This window comes from Dicentrarchus labrax, unplaced genomic scaffold, assembly GCF_905237075.1.
Source record: "Dicentrarchus labrax unplaced genomic scaffold, dlabrax2021, whole genome shotgun sequence".
NCBI classification, from domain to species: Eukaryota; Metazoa; Chordata; class Actinopteri; family Moronidae; genus Dicentrarchus; species Dicentrarchus labrax.
The window spans coordinates 16,842,011-16,863,361 of NW_026136711.1; the positions used below are offsets into that span (position 1 = coordinate 16,842,011).

General features: G+C 41.6%; 1 protein-coding gene across 2 annotated transcripts in view; it reads right to left on the reverse strand.

Moving 5' to 3' along the window:
- Nucleotides 1-11,164, reverse strand: part of foxp4 (forkhead box P4) — a 93,740-nt gene extending 82,576 nt beyond the window's left edge. For both annotated transcript variants that reach the window (XM_051413870.1, XM_051413869.1), the window contains exon 1: nt 10,569-11,164. The gene's annotated coding sequence lies outside the window, so the exon portion shown is untranslated. The remainder of the gene's footprint in view (nt 1-10,568) is intronic.
- Nucleotides 11,165-21,351: the final 10,187 nt, after the last annotated feature.

The window sequence follows — 21,351 nt, forward strand, 5'->3', positions numbered from 1 at the left end:
GAGAGACAGACAGAGAGGCCGAGCGGCAAGGAGGAGGATGGAGGGAAAGAGAGGAGAGAGAAAAAGGGCGGAGAAGAGAGAGGGGGAGGGATAAGGAGGGGGCGTGAGCCAGGAGTTGTGTTTTTTAGATCAGCGACTAAGGGCCTGCTCGCCGTAACAACGGACGACTGTGACGGCATGCCTGCTTCTCTGTGCTCTGCTCCCCTCTCCTCCTCTTCTTTGCTTTCTCACTTCCCTTCCCACCACCTCCTCCCCCTTCCTCCCTCCACCCATCCCTCCACCCACTCTCTGAACGAACCCCTGGGGAAGCCACTCAAACCAAACCCAGCCTTCAGCAAAGTTTCGCAGGCAAACTTTTTTTACAAAGCCCCCAGAAGCAGTACGCCTGCCTGACACTGCGAAGCATGCCAGGGTTTCATTGCCATTCACCCTCCCTCCTGTCCTCTTTTTTTGTACTTTAGTCCTTCGTTCCTCCCTCAGTCCCCTCCCTCGTTTATGCTGACTACTTTCCGAGGCTAATGCACTGTTCCCGACTGACCTTTAGACAATGGAAACCTGCAGCAGCAGAAGTTGCCGATTAGGGCTACAGGTTGCACACGGCAGCGCTGACCTTCACTGGGCAAATGGGCATTGTGGTGTCCGCTAATCCAACAACCCAATGGCCGCGATTCAACCTGATAATATATGCCCTTAGTCCTTGAAGAAAATATACGTGATACGATATACTTGCTGATTGGAAATAAGTCTCATACTGAAAATAATGTAAAAATAGTAAAGAAATATGTTAAATAGTTATATTTCATTCCCTGTCATTTGTTGTTTTTGAGACTCGTGGCTAAAATCTGTGTGTTTTTGCTCTGTGAGGCACAATCTTTTTATCCAAGGACAAGTAGGTGTGCTGACAAAACACTGCATTCACATTTCACTACTATCACAAAACGGACCAAACTAAATGTATCAACATAATTCAACACATTTTTCTCACACTGAATATAATTCTTTGAAAGAGTAAAAGCACACATAAAGTTTACAGATCAGAATTACTAGGAATATGTGTGAATATACCACAGTAATTGCTCTCTGCTTCTCTTACATGAAATCTGCTTGCAGTCAAAGCTAAATGTTGTACCTAACAAATAGTTTTAAAGAAGCAAAACATTTGTTTGAAATTTTACTTTTTGAATCTTTCAATTATGTTTTCAATTTGTTGAGAGAAAAAAAAAACACACAACTGCTTTTCAGAGACTGTTGAGAGAGCTATTGATTGACCTTGCACTGAATCTTGTCATTTCAGTCATATAGAATAAATTATTCCTATTGAAATAGGGCCTGAGGAGAGGTAGCAAATGTTGGAAGTAAACTGTGATGACAGCTTAGATGTAATGAAGAGACTGAGGGAACACAGAGCCGTGATAATTAGAGACAACAGGCATGACAGGGAGAGGAGGAGAGAGGGAGAGCATAGACGGGGGGAAAGAATAGATGGACAGGAGAAAGTGCAACAGAATAAGAGGCAAGGAGGAGAAAAGAGACAGCGAGTGTTGAGTCCTTCACAGTGAGTGACTATTGGAGCTCCGACGGGGAAAAGAACACTTTCCGGCCAACCACGGAGCAGAAATGAAGGGAACCCTGGCAACTGCAGGCACGCATGCTGTGTGTGTGTATGTGTGTTGCCTTATGAGTGACACACAAACATCTTTCCCGATACATAAAAAAATAAAGTAAAAAAATAACTGATAAAATTGTCTTTTTTAGTTTACGTATGTCTCGTTATAAGTCGACCAAAACTGTCCGTGGCAAGAGGAAAAATGTCTGGGTTTAAACATTGTGTTGTGCCTTTGTAGATACAGTGGAACAGCGAGCATGTGACAGCAGTATATTTGAATGATGTTTTTTTTTCTCTTTTAATCCAAGAAAAAATGTTTTAATTAATTGTTAAAAGAAAAAATAATGTCATTTTTTTATTTTAAAACGAGAATTGATGTATTGAAGTTGAAAATGAAAAACTATGGTACATGTAAAAAAAAACAATTAGAAACTTTTCTTTAATTAAAATTAAATCTGATAACAGTAAATATATTTGAACAGTATCATATGCAGCCTGTTCAAGTAATTTGAAAATTACCTTGGCTTGAACAGTGAGCCAAAAATCTAAATACTGTTAGAATCAAAGGCTATACCTCTCTCTTCCAGACAAACTCTACTTTTCCTGCTCTTTAACTAATCCTTTCTTCTTGTTTTTCACTGCTTTCTCTCTGTTTTCCTTTCCTCTCACCCCCTGACCAACATTCTGCCGGCAAACAGCTAACGCTGCTTCAAAGGCCAACAGTCCACAACGCAAACACACACACATACACACTTTTGCCTCTCTCCTCTCTCTCCTCAGGAACATGAGAGCTGGCTCTAATTCACAGGCTGGTAAAGCTGTGGTGGACAGCAATCTTGATCTGGCAGGATTAGGCTTCTTTTATTTCCCCGAGAGCCACAGGGAGGGAGGGGAGGAGAAGTGGAGGGAGGTGAGTGTGCGTGTGGAGGGGAGGTGTGTGTGTGTGTGTTGGGGGGGGGCTAAAATCCTTCTACAAATGTCAGACAACGACCGGTGACCAGGGGCTGCAGAGATATACACACACACGCAAGCTCACACACTCATAAACACTCCCGAAAAAAGCCAAAAGTGCCACCCAGAAAAGAGACTCATCACTCTCCGTCTCATCAGTCTGAGGAAGAAGGGATGTGGGGGCAAGAAGGGGAGCAAAGGAGGAGGAGGGAGCGAGGGAAGGAAGGGGGGACTAAAAGAGGGAGGGAGTGTGGGGTGGGGGGGATTACACAATTATTCAGATAACAGCTGGGTATAATCTAGTGGCAGATGTCTCTCGGTCAACAATGCCCACCACACACAGGCGTGCATGTTATGCACATACACACTAGCAGAGTTTCAATGCCCAGTGAGCAGCCACAGAGCGAAAAAAAAAAAAAAAGAAAAACGTCCGTGGATGAACCAGCACACAACTACTTAACAACACAGCACTCTATCGCTCAGCCTGGGATAGTTTTTTGTCTTCGATTGAGATGAAATAATATATCAAAATAATGACAAGAGACCCTGTTTTCTCCAGAACAATCTCTGCGTCTAAGAAAAATAGACACACAAGTTGGGAAAGTGACGACCTGTTTGCTTTTCTTCCCCGACAGCCGTCTGAAAAACAAAACCCAAAACCTGAGGAATTCTGTCCGAGGAGGAGGGAGGTGGAGGGTCACCCGATGACTGACAGTTAATTGTAGCTGCACGCGCACACTCGCACGCACACACAATAAGTGTACACACATGCAGAACAGCATCCCTCTCGTCTGTGAGCGATCTCCAAGACTCCCGATAGTGGCTCTACAGTCACCATCATCACCGCCTGCCTCCCCCAACCTCCCCTCCCCACTCCGAAAGGGCACTATAGAAGCCATAGTGTCTGCACCCCACTGGGCAAAGCCTGTACAGTCTTTTCACCTTGAGAGCCACAGCAGAAAGAAGTGGAAGAAGAAGAAGTGGACAGACACAGACAGTCTTTGCTATGGGCACAATCATATTCATCATATTTACTCATAAATGTGATCTCTGAGTATTTCTTCCAGAAGTTTTGGAAAACTAAATTCAAAATCTCTTTTTCCATTCTCACATTAACAAATCTGTGTGCGAGGATACATGCAGTGCAGGAGGAAGGAAGGGCGGCACAAGCAAGTGGTGAGAGCGAGCTCTGTCAATCCGTCAACCCAGGCAGCCTATTGTGATTTGGTTTAACACTGGTTAACAGCTCGTCCTGTCAGGGGATGGATCATCCCACGGCGCCTCACATGCTAATAGCTTAAGTAGGCATCCCATGTCCCCCGGAACTAATACCATAAATACTAATACCATAAAAGAGCAGTGCGCGCCAACACTCCAGCCTCACTTTCGCCTGCGTTAGCCAACATCCCCGATACTTTACGGATTAGAAAACATAATGAGATGCATTTAAATGGTTATTACCTCCTCGGTCCAGGATGGCAAGGAACAGGCACGAGGGGAAATACTGCATCGCTAATTTCCTATCATCATATGTTAATGGTAAAGTCATCCTAGTTTAAGAAATTAAAATATTCTGATGCAAATCAAACACAAAAAAATGCTAAAATAAATCAGATTAATGGAAGATCTGATAGCTGCAGTCAAAGAGACACATCAGGAATCGACTAAAAATGAAATGAGCAAACTGATTAGGAAAGAAATCTAAATTTGAGGTATTTACATCAGGAACTTGCAGGAGAATAAGATGTAAAACTGATTTGAGTTCAATCAGCTTGTGGTTGAGTTTTTGGACCTGGGTGTGAATCCCTTCGCCTGTGCTCCTCCTCTTCTGTGAATCATTTTATCAGAGCGTTCATTTGTCCACTCGGCAGATTTTACCGCTGCATCCAGCACGACGGACAAACGAGCGCTCGAGAGCTGTCACGCATCTCTACAATCAGATGGTTTATGAAATGTGCAAAATGTGTGTGTGCGCGTCTGTGTGTGTATCCATAACATTCTGAGTCTCGCGCTTCACAGCTGTCACCTACCCTTCACAGCCATCCCTTTTCAATACACATTAAAGCAGTGCTGCAGAAAGTTTAGTCACATTGTTGTTCTGAGCGAAGCTTTCCACTGATCTGCTCCCTCGGTTCCCTCCCGCTCGATTGACGGCTGCCCTGTCAGTTTGTCGCAGCGCTTTAGAAAACACCAACGGCTCTCTGATGAAGTGCTTACAAAAGGTCATAGGGTGGAGGCGATGGAGAGGAGGGGAGCTGACTACTGAGAGAGGGAGGCAGGGGAAAAGGAAAGGGAGACGGGACAGAGTGAAGGAAAATCCATAACACAAATACAGCTGTCAGAAGCAACGCGGAGTTAGCAGGGGACACAACGACGATGAGAGCTTTTTCATGAAGATGCTCTGCTTGAACACAACAGGCATTCTCTCAGTTTCTACACACGGCACCGCTTGGGTTTTTTTTTTTTTTCTGCTTCCGCTGACCATCTTGGGTGCTCCACCTGGCTGCACCACTGACCTAATGATCCTGCGTGACACTTTCTTTCTGTCTGTGAAATCAAACTCGATAGCTCCAACTGCCTTACTTCACGGTCATTCCCCCAGACTCCGCAGCCACAGCCCCTCTCCCTTCAGCTCCAGCCATGGCCTCAGGTGCCAAGTGCACTCTAGAGAGGCTGATCTAATGCTTCCTCAGCTATAATAACCCACACCTAAAAACCCCTTGCACTGTCGTTTTCCTTGCTTCTACCAGCCTTTCACTCATATATTCTATCTCTCTCTCTGTGTCCCTCTCTTGCTTCCCTTTCCCCTCCCTGCCCATAGGAAACAGTCTCTTCCGCTCTGAGCTGTTGGGTCACTCCTTCCCACATCCATCAGCTGTTAATGGGCTGGTGCTCTGTGGAGTTGGAGAAACATCTCTGAGCCGGCCTGCCTCCCAGCAATCCCCCCCCAACACACATAGAAAAACTCATCTGAAACGCATGGACATGTTAATGACCACAGGCTAAACCACTGTGTCAGGCAAAATGATTACCTTATCAATCAGAGGGAGAGAAGTGCGTAAATTTTAAAGAACTATGTTGGGACTGCGAGCGGGGCCTGAAAGAGCTGTCATCGCATACGTGGTGACAGCTCTTTCAAAAAAACACAAAAGGCAAAAGAAAAGGCAACAAAAAACTCTCTGTCTTTCACAGGTGGTCAACTTCCTAAAGACCGCTAAAGACATCTTCCCGCTTTCCTTCTCTGCTGTCCCGCAACTTTCCTGTACAACACCGCCTTCTGACCCATCATAAAAACACATCTCATCTTTGAAAAATGTGCCGGATTTATTATATGCACACACAGACAGACAGACAGACAGACAGACAGACAGACACACACACACACACACACACACACACACACACACACACACACATACACAAACACACACACACACAGCCCTCAACCTCTCCTAAATAACAGGTTCAATTAGAACCACATGTATAATCAGGCCTCAGTCTAAAGCAATGTGGCGGCAGTTTCACTGTGCAGTCAATCACTTCAATATACAACCAGAATATTCCCCCACTTGGTGGCTGCCCATGAAGAATAACGCCTTCATTTAATCCATTAATTTGTCAATTATATTTCATTAACATATTTTTAAAGAGGAAACAAGCCCCTAATTGCTATTATAACGGTATTCAGTGACTACAAATGGAGACGTGTAGATTATCATTTTCCATCTTTTTATATCACCAGAAAAACGTACAATTTTATTCCATAAAAATCAATGATACACTAAATTAAAATCTGTTTCATTTTAACACGTAATTACACAGTTGTTACAACCTGTAGAATATCTTATCCTACAGTGTTTCCACATTTAAAAGCCCCAAACATATTACAGCTGAAATGCGCACACATCTTGCAATACTGGCAGCTTCAGGACCAACACTTATAATTCCATTTAAAAACACACTTTCCCTCCCTGCACAGTAACATTTTTGCTTTTCTCAAACCCCATCTAGGATATTGAAAATTTAACCATTTCAGCTTTTAAGCAGGTAGTGCACTAAGTGCTGCAATAGAAGAAAAACTGTGAGTATCTATCACGGGTCAAACCCTACATGTATAGCAGAGTCGTATACGGGTGCTCTTCAACATCACTTTGGAGCCAAAAGCCCACTCAGACTTGTGGGTTTGGGATAGCAGGAGGGCTTTAATGAAGAGAGCGCCAGAGATGGAGAGACGGACAGGCGAGCCATCAATGCTACCGACGCACAGGACATTTAAAACTTCAAATACTGTCCATTTTCACTCAAGCAGGACAGGTGAATTGAGAAAAAAGCACTCCTGTATACACACACTCCCGCACTCATATATATACACTCTTCCACACATACATTCACACGCGCTCATGCTGGAGGTAAGGACTCTCTGAGTGAGTTTATGGACTAACACAATCATATTGGTGGCTTTTAAACCTGCTGAAGGGGTTTTAAAGCGCATGAGATTCACAGTCATTATTGCCTGTCTCTAGACGGTCTCACGCATGGCTCGAGTCACACACCGGCACACAGTCACTGTACAGAGCCGAGCTAAAAATCATCATTCCAAGTAATATGTCAGTAAGCATAACAGAAAAACATTGTCTGGTGGAAAAGAGTCTGAAAGTGATAAAAATCAGCAGTACATGAGCGACTCTTACAAACAATGAAACAAAACAGGACATGGAAAAGACACAGCTGTCGAGAGAGGAGGGGGAAAAAAAGCAAAGAGGGAAAAGTGTTGAAGCAAGTCAGATGAAAAAAGGTGGCATCGCTGAGGCAAACACACAGAAACGGACGCACAATAGCCGACAGAGAGCAGAGAGAGTCAATCTGTCTCTGACACCTCTGGCTTCCTGCACACGTACTCTCTTTTTTACCCAAATAACTACTTCTGCCTTTCAAATACTCTTTTGTTCATTGTCTCCTATTATATTTGCCTGAAAAGCCTGTCACTGATGTGATAGCCTATCAACGAGCAAAGCACTACACAGAAATGATAACTTTACAGTGAGTTTATACTGTTGGCAAATGATGCAGTGTTTAAATAGAAGTAGAAATAAAAAAGATAATTTCCCCCAATCCTAACCTCGCTCTTGAGCTCCATTGTAGGTTTCCTTTTGAGATTTGCAAGTGATTATTAGTGAGGTAATTTTAAATACAAATGTACAAATAACAAAATGTAGGAATCTGTATTTTGTTGGAAATCAACTCCAAACTGTGACATCTAAGGTGTTGAACTTACACTGCAGCAAAGAGAAATTAAGCAGCTGAAAGAACATGTAGCAACAAAAATCAGATATATTTTTAAAAACAAAATCAAAGTAAAAACTGGCTGAATTATTTTTTCCATATTTCTGGGAAATCGTATTAGGAGATTCTGCATACCGGACAAAACTGTAGAAAATAATTATCTTTTGCTTAGATGCATTGATAGTTACAGCCAGCACACATATGTGTAAATTATTTTCACACTATTAAAATGTTAAGGTATGCTGTTATACAAATAAAAATAGATTCAGTCAATGTCTTGGCTAAAATGAACAAATTAACATCTCAAAATTCTGATATAATTTTACCTATCTAAATAAACCACAGCATGAGGCTGTGTGCACACTATTACATTAAAACATCAATGTGCAGCTTTTTATGAAGGCTACAGCTTAATATGTAATTCATGCAGGTGAAATAAACTTTTTTGGGGGGGGTGGGGGGGAGGGGTGTATTATAATTCTTGCATACACTTTACACCAGGGACTCTGAGCCACCACAAAATACCTGCTTTCCTGTCTGACACCAGAAACGTGACAAGGTCATAAAACCTGATGAAGAGCTTTTTCATTCCCGCTGGATCTTCTATTAAAGTGCAATTAAAAGTGTGTCATCGCGTCGCGGAAATGCCACCACAGAGGACAAGGGGGGGGGTATGGGGGTGAGTGGGGAGGGTGGGGTGGAGGGGGGCACAACAGGAGAGAGAGGACACAGTAAATAAAATTAATTATGCCAAATGCCCCGGCGCCCATCAATCACGGGGCAATAATGCCCGTGTCAGGGTGTGCACCCACACGGCCTGTATGCTTTTCTCTCAATGACAGACAACTAACAGCAATTAATTGTCATTTCATCTCTCCCTCTTTTTTTTTTTTTTTTTTGTCTGACGCTTTTCCATCATGCGGGACCTGAGTCCTTCTGACATGCGGGAATGTTCTGGCTGATGTTTGATATTTGATGAGGGGAGTTTTATTTTAGCTGAGTGGAAAAAATAAAACAACAACAAGAGAAACTTACGTTTACACACTTAAATTAGTTTGAGACGCTTTGTGTTATGTAGTTGCGCAAATTAAAGGCACGTTTAAACTGTTTCTCTCATTAAAATGTGTCAGGCTATTTAAAAAAAAATTACAGTCCCGGTGATAAGTTTCTTTCTTTTCTTTTTCTCTTGGAAAGATAATTTTCTTTTGTGGTGCAGGCCTACTTTCAGGCGGTTTATGACTGCAAAAAGAAGAAGGGAAAAACATGGGTCATGCAGAGGTTCTGGTACAGACTTCAACCCCCTCAATTTCTAAATTTATAATATTGCCTGACTTAACTCTAAATATGTGGGAATATTTTTTATATTTCATCATCAAAAGTAGCCTAGCTACAGCACGTGTATTTTTTTTTAACCAACCAGTCTAAGACACATCAGTGTTATAAAGCACGAATTATCTACAACCCTACACATTAGTTCCGTTTTAATATTCCCCGTTAAAACTGGAATTAAACTTTTACTATGAACAACTTTCCCCTCCACGACCTGCTGTTCAGACACTCAGCTATAGCTTACTGTTATTTTATTTAATCCGGTAAAGATTTTAATGGAAACTTCATATCAAAACTCAGTGAGGTCACACAACGCGGTTCCAATTTCAAAAGTCAAAATCCTTTGAAAAGAAAGTATTGTCCCCTGACCTATTGACTATGTCCACAAGAAAGCGTTTTTTTTTTCTTCCTTAAGACAAGGGCTCTCTTATCCTCAGTGAGGGGTGTAATGCCCCTTTTTTGTAATTTTAAACGTTATTGTTTAATGACCAAAAACCAGAATTATACTATTAAGAATTTAAAGACAGTATTTAACGGCTGCATGGGAGTTAAACAGGTACAAAGCGATGACAAAGCATTCAGATCGGGTGTGTAAAATTATCACCACATAACCTACGTCGGTGTTTATTATCAAATCCCTTAACAAGGGTTATTAACGGGGACAACGACAAAAAAAAAAAGTTACGTTGTTGCTTCCATTCAAATCCACTCCCGACATCTTAGTTATAGTCCTAACCTGCGAGGAAAGAAAAAAAACTTTCTCTTGTCTCATGAGCGAAGACTTCGGACAATGACACTGTCTACAAGCACCGGTTCTCTATGTCCACCAAAACTATAACGCTTTAATAAATTCTGAGAGCTTTCAAATAAATTGCGCTGTCCCATTGAAATAAATGTCGATTGGAAATAAACCACATTTTGACTCTGTGTGTGTTGACACGTGTGAGAGTGGCGAAGAGGGAAAGACACTTATTCCACCGTCAATTTTCTTCCTATTGAGGAAATTGAAAAGATGAAAAGAACTACTTTAAAGAGAGATTTAAAAAAAACAAACAAAAAAAACGTGGCTGATAAGTTTAGCGTTCAACACCCCCAGCAGCGAAAAGAGTTAAAAGTTAAAGTGAAACATGGACGGAGGGAAGTCTGAAAGAGGAAAACTCCCGAGTGTGCCCCCGCTGTATAACACTCTATAATACCCCATTATGTTTATCAGGCTGACTTGGAGGAGTTTGACAAACTATGTGCGATGAGAAGTTGCAGTTCGATGCTGTTTTTTAGTAAACTAATGTGTCTATCGGAGAGTTTCAATGGAAGCACAGAGCGAGGAAAGAGTGAAGAAGAAGATACAAAAAAAAAAGGAAGAGGGGGGGTGGAAGGAAAGTGTAGATAATGCATCAACCTGTTCTCTTGTTTTCTGAAGAAGTCAACTTTCACGCCAGTGGTTGGACCATGTGGACAGCCCGCTTCTGCTCCTCGAGCCCCCGGCGCGTCCACTCTCTCGCGGCGACAAAGGGGGACACAAACCGACGGGACGAAAAATTTCAAAAACAAAAAAAAATGGAAAGAAACAGAGAGAGAGAGAGACAGAGAAATCTAGGATCTAAGACCGCAGGACCATTACTTTAAACGACAAAGCGTGCTCGTTAGTCCTTTCCTTTTCCCTTTTGTGTGCGTCCCCTCTCCTCGGAGTGGCCCCTCTGGAGTGAAGTCTGAACAATACTGCCGCTAAAACTCTGGCACTGTGCGCAAGTTGCCGCGGAGAAAGAGCGCAGCTTCTCGTCTTGTTTTGTTGCGTCTGCCTCCTCCGCTATCTCTTCAAGAGGCTTATTCAGCGCGAATAACCTCTCTACCGGTCCTCACTTTTTGGCATCCCGTCTGTTGCTTGCTCGTACGCTGGAAATCAGGATTGAATCACTAGGGCTGTGTGTGTGTACACGAGTGTGGAGTGTGTGTGTGTTGCGGGGGGACAGTTTGCTGCGCTACCGTAATGCTTCTAAAGCAGGTGCGCGTTTTCATCGCTGCCCTATCCTCGCAAAGCCCTGGCGCACAAAAGGAAAACAGCAGCCGGCGAGAGGTATCTCTCTCCCTCTCTCTCTCTCTCTCTCTCTCTCTCTCAGAGTGTGTGTGTGTGTGTGTGTGTGTGTGTGTGTGTGTGTGTGTGTGTGTGTGTGTGTGTGTGTGTTTGTGTGTGAGGGGACGGCACTGATCTTTTGACCTCTCTTTGCATCCCGGCTGAGTTGTGCTATTGTGGAGGCAGAGAGGAACAGATGTTTGCCTGCACTGAGTTTTGAGCTCAGAAAACCGTCAGAAACAAAGCTGGATCACCAAAACAGAACCAGTCTGCTATTAATCATATAGATTTTCTACACTTCTAAATGCCACAGATTGTTTCCATGTGCTGTATTGGTAAATAAAAACAAAACAAATAAATCACTCTTCTAATCTTCAAAAGATATAAGTTTATGTGTCTGCATAACTTATATTTTTATACCCCTTTCCCCTCTTTACAGACCTTATAATAGTATAACTTTCATCTTTTTTCACTCTGCATGGTAGCCTATTTAGATTCACAGCAAAAATGATTCATGTCCACCTCTGAAATGCTGTATTCCACAAATAAAAAATAAGTGTAAAATCAGTTTAAGTGGGTTCACTCTCATTATACACTTACCTTGCAAACAGACAGTTATATTGTGATTGGACTTTTTTTTTTTTTTTTTACTGTCTGTCTACCTCACTATGTCCTTTATGTATTTTGGAAGCCTGACAACTCCTTTTGCAGAGTTATTACCACTTTTTTCACCCTCACCACCACATTCATTTACTAATTGACAGCATAATCAGTGTTGAGATTACTGTCTCTGATGAAATTTGGGAATTACATCATACCTGTCGCTGCAAAAAAAAGAAGAAAAAAACTAGAAAAAAAGGATACCATAACTCAAAAGAGGATCTTGGAATAATTTGCTTTGGCCGTTAAATGGGATTCTGCCCTCCTGCCTTTTCTCTATCTAAGCTTTTACCATTGGAAAATGATGGTAGTCCATCACAGCACCACCCAACAATGGGCCACGACTGCAGTAAATCACAACATATTCATTAGCACGATCAATACCACTAAAAATACGTGTGTCTGCGTGCACATGTTTGGGTGTGTGTTTCTGTGTGTGAGTGTATATGGGCAGCCATATATTTTTTTACTCACTCACCTCTCCTCTGAGCATGACAGTTTTTTGCCAGGAACACTTTGTTATACGTCTCCAATAAATCTCCCCTGAGAACTGACGGCTGCTAATGTGAGCAACTGGATGGTGATGAGTGATGCTTATTTAAGGGGGCTGTTATCATGAAGGTGCACTTTCAAGTTTGATCGACAAAATTGAGAGAGTATTGTTAAAAGAAAGTTTGGAACTGAACTCCCAGCAGGTGTGTGTATTTAAAATATTTATAGCGACAAACAACCTGAGCTGAGAAGCACAATAGAGAGAAGCGAGACTGAATCATCCTTGTGCTTGTTGTTGTGTAACTGTTGACATTTTTACTAAAGATATCAATCACCCCCTCGCCTGTTTAGGGAATCATGATTTGTTGGTTGTTGTTTGTCTGTTCTGGATGATGGTTGCATAAAATCACAAGATCAAACAGAGCACAGGAAACTCAGTAGGACTCTGTGTTCTGCATTGCCTGAATAAATCCATGCCAGGCCAGGGTGACGCAGGCCAAGTATGAAACTGGATCAAAATAGTGCTGGCCTGGACACCTTAAGTCAACACCTCCATTCTTGTTCTTGGTTAAAGGAGAAAAATGCCATTTGGCCCTCTCACCCTTCTCCTATTCCCATTTAGAACCCATCTCTCCCTGTTAATCAGGGGGAATAATTATCAAAGTGGACAGGTAATTAAATTAAAACATAAGTGGCTACATGAGCTGGTTTGGCTGTACTACAAGGTTTTCCCTGGCTTAATTAAAGAGAAATATGGGAGTGCTCACCCACAGTGTCACAGAGCTGGTAAAAATGAGAAAAAAGCCCCTGCCACTAACTTGAATAACTCAGTCTGATCCTTTAAACGTTAAAAACTTAATTCCTGCTTGTGTCTATATGTGGGGGGGGGGGGAATCTTTTCACTGCTCATTCCCGAGCTCATCAGTTCCACAGACTATGTTGTTTGTTTGTGCATGAGAGCAAAAGCATATGTGTGGCGGCCAGCATGAGGCGAGGGAGTGCAGAATGTGTGGTAGGCGCATTAAAAAACTTGAGAGCTTTAGCAGCCATCTGGGAATAATGTCGTAAAATAAAGCTACAATAAAATAAAACTTACTGCTGTTGATGTTTACAAACAACCCCCACAAAATCCCCACAATGCCTTGAGAATCAAACCCAGAGAGAAGCCTCAAAACACACACACACACACACACACACACACACACACACACACACACACACACACACACACACACACACACACACATATACAAATAAACAGACTCAGAGCGGGAAAGCTGTGCACAGACCAAATTATCCAAACATTCACAAACACGCTCATATGTGCCCACACCCACTTTAGTACACATATGAGTGTGCATGTTTACAAATAAAGACAAAGTGGGAAGGCTGCATACACACATTCGCATAAACAAACACAAGCACACACAAACATACCACTACCGCCTCTGTGGTTATACAAAGACAACAGAAGAAGACTGTGGCTCTAAAAAACACCACTGCTATCTCAGGGCTGTGTGTTTTACAATAATATATCTTGTACCTGTGAACAACACGCGTGTGTGTGTGTGTGTGTGTGTGTGTGTGTGTGTGTGTGTGTGTGTGGCCTCAGAGCAGACATTTGCATCTGCATTAGTCTCTGAATATACACTGATTGCTGGGAGGATCACAGCCAATCAACACCTGCTTTCTATTAGCAGATGTTTCATAAACATGTTTTGTGTTACAGATGCTCCGCATCACGCACGCCTGCACGCTTGCACGCTTGCACGCACGCTCGGCGCACACACACACACACACACACACACACACACACACACACACACACACACACACACACATACACACACTTAGAGTGAATCAGAGAGAGAAAGACATGCTAAGAAAATGTGTTTATCACTACTCTCCCCATGTCTTGGCCTTTAGTTGGAAGTGAATAATTAGGGAGTCCCGGCTAAGGCGGGGGTGTACGTGTTAACAAGCTGTTTTAACACACACTCACACACTTCTTCCCACATGCAGGGAAAGCCAGAGAGAGCGAAAGAGGATCTTATTCTACGCCTCAAGGACTCACTTCATTTTAAAGCACTTGTGACCCAGCAGTCGAGTCCAGAAACAAGTCTCTAGCCGGGTTTGTGTGTGTAAATCTGACAGGTATACACACACACACACACACACCTGCAAGGTTCCAGAACAAAAAAATCAAGGCTGTCCATGAAAGAGTTAAAGAAATAAGTGAGGGAAACTTCTCATCCTTCTTTCTGAAACAAAATTGTCACCATCAAAAAAAAAAAAAATTTCTAAAGAAAGGGAAGAACTGTCTTTATGGATTAACTGCACGAGTAGCTGTTAAATCTAAGATAGAGAAGGATTTTCAACTGTAACACATATAACTTTCTTGGGAAAGTCAATATTGCTGTCTTACCATTTTGTGCATTAGGCATCAGATTTGATTTTGATTTATACCGCTATTTTTAGTGTATATGATTGCAAACTGTTACAGTCTCTCTTTTTGTCACTATTTGTTACAGATTTTCAGTGTGTATATCCTTTGCAGTTTTTAATGTCATACGCACATTTTGTACAACGGACAATATATTTGTCGGTTTTAAGGTAAAACTTACGCTAACACTGGGTTAAATTAATTGTATGTTAGTCTGGGTAAATAGCAGTGATATAAAAAATAACACTAACATTGGGCCAACTTAACCTCGGCACTGGGTAAGGTTGCCCCGGTATAGCATCTGTGCTGTATTTGTCCAGACTAGGTCAATCGTGATCCAGTGATTTTCAGTGTGTGGTGCAGGTTGCAGAACTGTGCCAGTCTTTCTGTGTCTGTCTGTTTACGTGTAACTTAATACAAGACATTTAGAAAATATCCCTGAAACCTTATCCCTTCATCTGCTCATGTGCAGGACATACAAACAGAGGCCACACACACACACACACACACACACACACACACACACACACACACACACACACACACACACACACACACACACACACACTCAGAGGCTTCCAGTCCCTCCCTTGGTGCGATCTTGTATCAAAGCAAACAAATGACATGCTGTCTTTTCCTCCGTCCCCCCACTGTCTTTTTTGATGTGTGGTTGTGTAAAATGACACGCCGTATCTCTCAAGCTGACATTATCACTCGCCGGCGCGCTCACATCTTCCGGCCGCACGCCTTTCCCACAGGACTCCCTACAGCAGGGGTCTTTGTCTCCGAAAGCATCGCACACACAGACACAGAGAAACACACACACATTGAAAGATGTGGAAAAGCTTCTATGATTTTACCTCTGCATTGTGTTCTGTCAGTGACTGGTTCAAGGAAGAGAGAGAGGCACTAGGATGGAGGGATGGAGAGGAAGGATAGGATAGGATTGGCTTTCTTCAGCAACCTTTTTGGTGTATGTGTGTGCGTTTTCTGAAGATGTGATGCGTGGCATTTTCCTGCTGAAGATTTTTAATGCAGCAGAGAGAGATGTAACCCGGAGAGCTCTGTCACATTAGTGTGGCCCTCAGTGTTAAGCTGACATACATAACAGGCCTGATACAATAACCAGCTCAAGACTCTATCATGCATGTGACGATAGGTTGATAGATGGCAGGAAAAAAGTGTAAAAAAGTGATGCAAAGAGAGACAATAAGGAGAATTTATGAAGAGAAAATGAAAACAGATTTCCATTTATCAATACTAATAATAGATGAAATTTCAAAAGGTAATAGAAATTAAAAATGTCAAAGTGCAATAAAAGAAGAGAAAAGAAAATGCTTATCACCAGTTCAATGAAGCTACAACAGTCTAATAAATCTCCACTCTGGCTGAAGAACTCCTTGCCCTCTGACACAGTGTATTTCAGAGGAGCGACCAGTGAATCACAGAAACATTTAATGAAAGCACTATAGAGTTTTTTGCCATTGAAAATACATAGATTAGACTTTCTTTTCTTTTTCAAACAACCCACCTTTACCCCCACAATCATTCAAGAATGCATTGCAGTTTGTTTGTTGTTGTTTTTTGTCATCTTGTGTTATCAAAAGCTCTCTCCAGTAAATGACAGGTTCATTCATTTGAGCTGAATAAAATAAGTAGTTTTCACAACCTTGGAGGCTTCACATCATTGAATGCAGTGCATGTTTTTTTTCTCATATATATTTTGATCTCTAATTCACTGTAACTGGTTATTGACATTTACAGGATATGTTTGTGTATATGAACTGTGGTTCTGGTTGAAAGGCTCAATCATTTCTTTTGACCTACACATCTCAGTTCCCCAGACTATTCATCTCCTCTCCACAGATTAAATAATACACACTGAAACATAAAGTAATGTCCGTGATTTCACTAACAAGGATGCAGCACAGGACTGTTAATGAATATAACTCACTTCTTTTTTGTAAAAATGTCCTTGTAATTGGCTGTAAAATATAAGAAAACATTCCACAGATAGTGAGAGAAAAACATACTTTTCCAGCTTTTCAAGTATTCATGCATTTATTCAGCGTCTTGTATTTAAAGTGTAATAAAATCAAATTGGACATAAAACTGGATTGTAAAAGAAAAAAAGCATCACATAAATTAAAAAAAAAGCTCAGATTTATAATTAATGCTGATGTGTTATAGGGTTTTGGAGACTATACATATCAAGTAAATATAAAAACTTCACAAGAATTTCCTTTTTGACAATAACACTCACGTCTGTGAAGGTTATATTTCCAGCATAGCTGTATAGTAATAATTATGGTCACACATCCTACAGTATGCGTAAAATTCCACAGATTCTATCAGTCTTTCATCATTACAGGTCACTCTGTATGTGTGTGTGTGTGTGTGTGTGTGTGCACTGCAGAGAGAAAGAAAAAGAGAGACAGTGAAGGGCATCAGGGGTCGTCAAATTGCCATGGTGCTTTTTGTCCTGTCAAACGCTCACATGAGCCAGACTTGAGTGAATTTCAATAATCATCCTGAAGGACTTTTCTTCTTGGGCCACATTCTGCTAAATGTATCTCTCTCCTTCTAATTCCCCTTCACAATACGTCTGGCTCAGGCTACTCGTCATGTCATTGGTCCCTTTTCTATTCCCCTGTGTTTGATTCTGACAAATACATGGATTATCGGCCAGGGGGATTTTTAAATATATGGCTAATGTGAGCTTTCATGCCTGTGCTTTAATCTGCTGAGTATTTAAAACCAATCTTAAGGACGGGAGAAAACGCAGAGGTCAGGCTTTTTCTGCGCCCGGTGCCAGAGAAAAGAGAGGGAGCGGGATTGGGAGACGGCGTTGGAGTGAAAATGGAAGTGAGCAAAGGGAAGTGAGAGAAAGACAATAATTTCCCTTCTATTTAAATTCTAACCAGGATTAACTGTGGAATCGCAGGTATCAAACCTCATCTGGCACCATGGCTAAAGGGAACTCGCTCAAAGACGGGGAAAGTTGTCTCCTCTCCTCTGTCTCCAGTAGTTGTGTGAGTAATAGAAAGACAGAGAGAGGGAGAGAGAGAGAGAAAGAGAGAGAGGGATTCTGGGGTTGAGGTGTTTCACTCTACTTTTTCAACTCTACTTATCTTGTGCCCTCCTATCCCAGGGAAACTGGAGGTAAAATGACAAAATATATCTCACATTCTCTGATTTATGGGGCAATGACAGTACAGTGAGGGATGAAAGCTCCATCATGTGTCTGTCCAGTTGCTCCGTTGTCAGAGTGACATTTACTCATTTACAATTCAGACACTTCCTGCTCCTTATTACTGTCTTTTCTTCCACCTTTTCTTTCATCTTTCGTCTTCTTTCTGTTCCTCTCCGGTCCTCTCGCTGCCTGTCCTCTCTTCCTTCTTGTCATTTTGTGTACATATGAAAGGCAGACAGGGCCTTTGGCAGCCACTCAAACAGGATCGAGTGTGTGTCTGTGTTGCTGCGTGTCAGGCTAAAGAGCAGAGGGTGATTTGTGGCATTACCTCTACAGCTTTAAACTGCATCAAGCAACTTACAGACCTTTTTTTATGACCGTAATATGAGGTACTTAACATATCACTACCATAAAGTGCAACAGACGCAGGGTCGAGGAACTTGCACACACAGACACGCACGCATATGTATGTTACTGAGAAGAGCTGATGGTGGAGTTGGAGACAGATGTATGTATAAGCTGAGTGAAGTTTTTATGGTACAGACTCATGCATCTCACCCAGGATAGTAAAGTGGGCCAAGGCTGATATCATCTGGTACACTTGTTTGCTCGCCAACCATACAATCACAGTCCTTCCCTGCTGAGGAAGCGTTCAAACCGCTATTTGAACATCAATGCAGCATGCAAATAACATTCACCACCCCTTTTCACATCAGATAAGATAACCCACAATGCCTCGTCTGGCAGCGCAGAGATGTGTTTTGCATCCTAAGGCTACACTGGTGTTACAAAACATCATAAATTAGCCCTCTCAGCAAGTTCCCTTGGAAAAAAGAAGAGGAGGAAGAAGTTAAGTGTGTATGTATGTATGTACAGTATGTGAGAGTGCATGTATGCTCGCGTGTGTGTAAAAGCACATAGAGATTTAATGGTGAGAGAGGGGGAGATGGAGAGAGGATTAGAGAGGGGAGTGGAGGGGTGAGGTGGCCCTTTAATTTGGAAAGTTTGATGTGAATGACGCACATCTGGCTCCCCAAGATGATGGATTCTGCTCCACATGCAATATGGGAAAGTGATACATCCTTCTTTTTTCTTTCTTCTATCTTTTCCCTCCTTCTGCATCCCCAGTCCCTTACCTCAGCCTTCAATCTCATCAACACGCAACTACTTTTCCTCCCCCTCCCCTCAACTCTCACACACATCACTTCCTCCTTCCTGCTTCCCTGACTCCTTCTGCTGGTTCGAGTGTATACTGAGCTTCAGTGCAAACTCGCAGCCAGGCACTTTCTTCTGTCACATGAGAGAAAATCGCAGTTCCGTCCAGCACACACACGCATTTTCACCCTTGATTTCAACTCTAAAATGAGTTGCTGACTGACATTTTACAAGAATTCAATTTTACTTGGAAAGAACAAAACTTGCAGGGTCCAGCAGCGGATGCATCTGCACGTGTGTCAGTACGTATTGATATTTTTCATTTTCTGTCGGTTTTATATTGTAAGTAATATCTATATCTGTCATATTTGCAGTGGTCTTTGCATTTCTTTGTTTTTGTCCACTAGTTGTGTCGTGTGTGTCCAGGTGTGTGAGAAAAAGCAGCACACGGTAAAGAACTTGTTACAAGTAAAAGTCATGCATAAACAGTTGTTTGCATGTCAGCCCCTCTCTGCTCTAACATTTCTGTCTTTCTAATATCAAAGCAAAGTGTCATTTCAATATTTTCTTCAATCTTATTTTGTGTCATTCATCTGAATCTACAAAGTAACTAGTTACTAAAGTTAACGTTACCCTCTGAACTGTTAGGGGAGTAGAAGTATAAAGCAGCAGAAAATGGAAAGTAAATTAAAAGTAACTCAAAACTGTACTTGAGTAAATGTAATTAGTGCCGGTCTATGCCGACTGCTTTGTAATTTAACTTTAAAAGATGCTGACATTGGCCTGTGTGCTGCTAATGCTATGCATATCATTTTTTTTTTCATAATAGCTCTTGTCATCAGTTAATCATGAATCATGAATGAGAAAAGTAAACATGATTACATGTGTTTGAGTGTACACTTTATTTGTATGTGCACAGACTTTTGAGCAACCTTAACCTGTCAACCACCGCCTGACTTTGTGCAGGAACAAATTATTACATTTTAGGAACAGCAATTAGGACTATGTTTATCATACTCATACTGGTAGTTTGAAATGTCTCATTAGGTTAGTTTGTTGCCCAAAAGAAAACAAGAATCTTTACTGGAATTCAGAAGTCATTTGTTTTTGCACTGTATTTCAGTCAATAAACGTGAAATGTGTGTTACTTTATGAGATTATTTATTGATGTTTTTAATAATCGAATTAAACAACTGCATATGAACATCTCTTGCTGTCCATGCCTTAACATGACAGTCAAAATGGTCTATGTCATGACAGAAGACCCTTACAGTGTTGTAAAATACAAAAAATATTTGCCCAGAAAAAGACTAATTATTGAGCAGATTTTTCCATGCATTACACGATAATCAATCATGCCATTAACCTCACGTACCTTATAGGCTAGGTTTGTTGGTATGTTGGTAGGTTTGTTGGTTTGACTATACACAGTATAGTCAAACTTTCAATACATCCTCTGGATCCTCAATCTGAATTTAAAAAAGTATAATAAATATTTTAGTGTAACAATTTTACCATGAAGTGGCTGGCTGACGTAGGCATGTGATAAAAAAAAAAGCTTTTTACAGTGTATCCATTTTTGACAAATTTCAGAAAAAATCTTATTTGGATTTGTGCTTATGTATAAATGTATCTTTATGTTTGACCCTTGCATCAGTGTTCCAATACATATTGGTAATTCTTTGCACCCCTCGTGAACAGTGTAGGACAGTGATAATTGTGGGAAATCATGCTACCAACAAAGAGCGACCAGGCAGAAGGCAAACAGCCCATGCAACCCTGAAAGAAGTAAAGATGGCTGCAGAAGAGGCCTGACAGAGCACCACTATGGAATATATCAAGTATCTGCTGAAGCCAATGGGTCAGTATGATAATGTGAACATTTGGATGCTAGTTGCAATAAGCTGTGACTCACATCTGTACTGGCCGTCTTGTTCTACTCTGCTCCAGGGGACGGAAATAAAGAAACATGGTGTGAAAGCAGCGAAAAAACATTTCTGGAGAATTTTGCGAAAAAGAAAAAACTGTTATGTGACCTGTCAAAAGCAGCATATTGTCACATTTGTAACAAAATACACAATGGGAATGGAAAGGCGTTCAACCTTCACAAAATGTCTGCATAAGAAAGTTCCAATCAATAAATGTGCCATGACCTTCCAGCCCTTGGA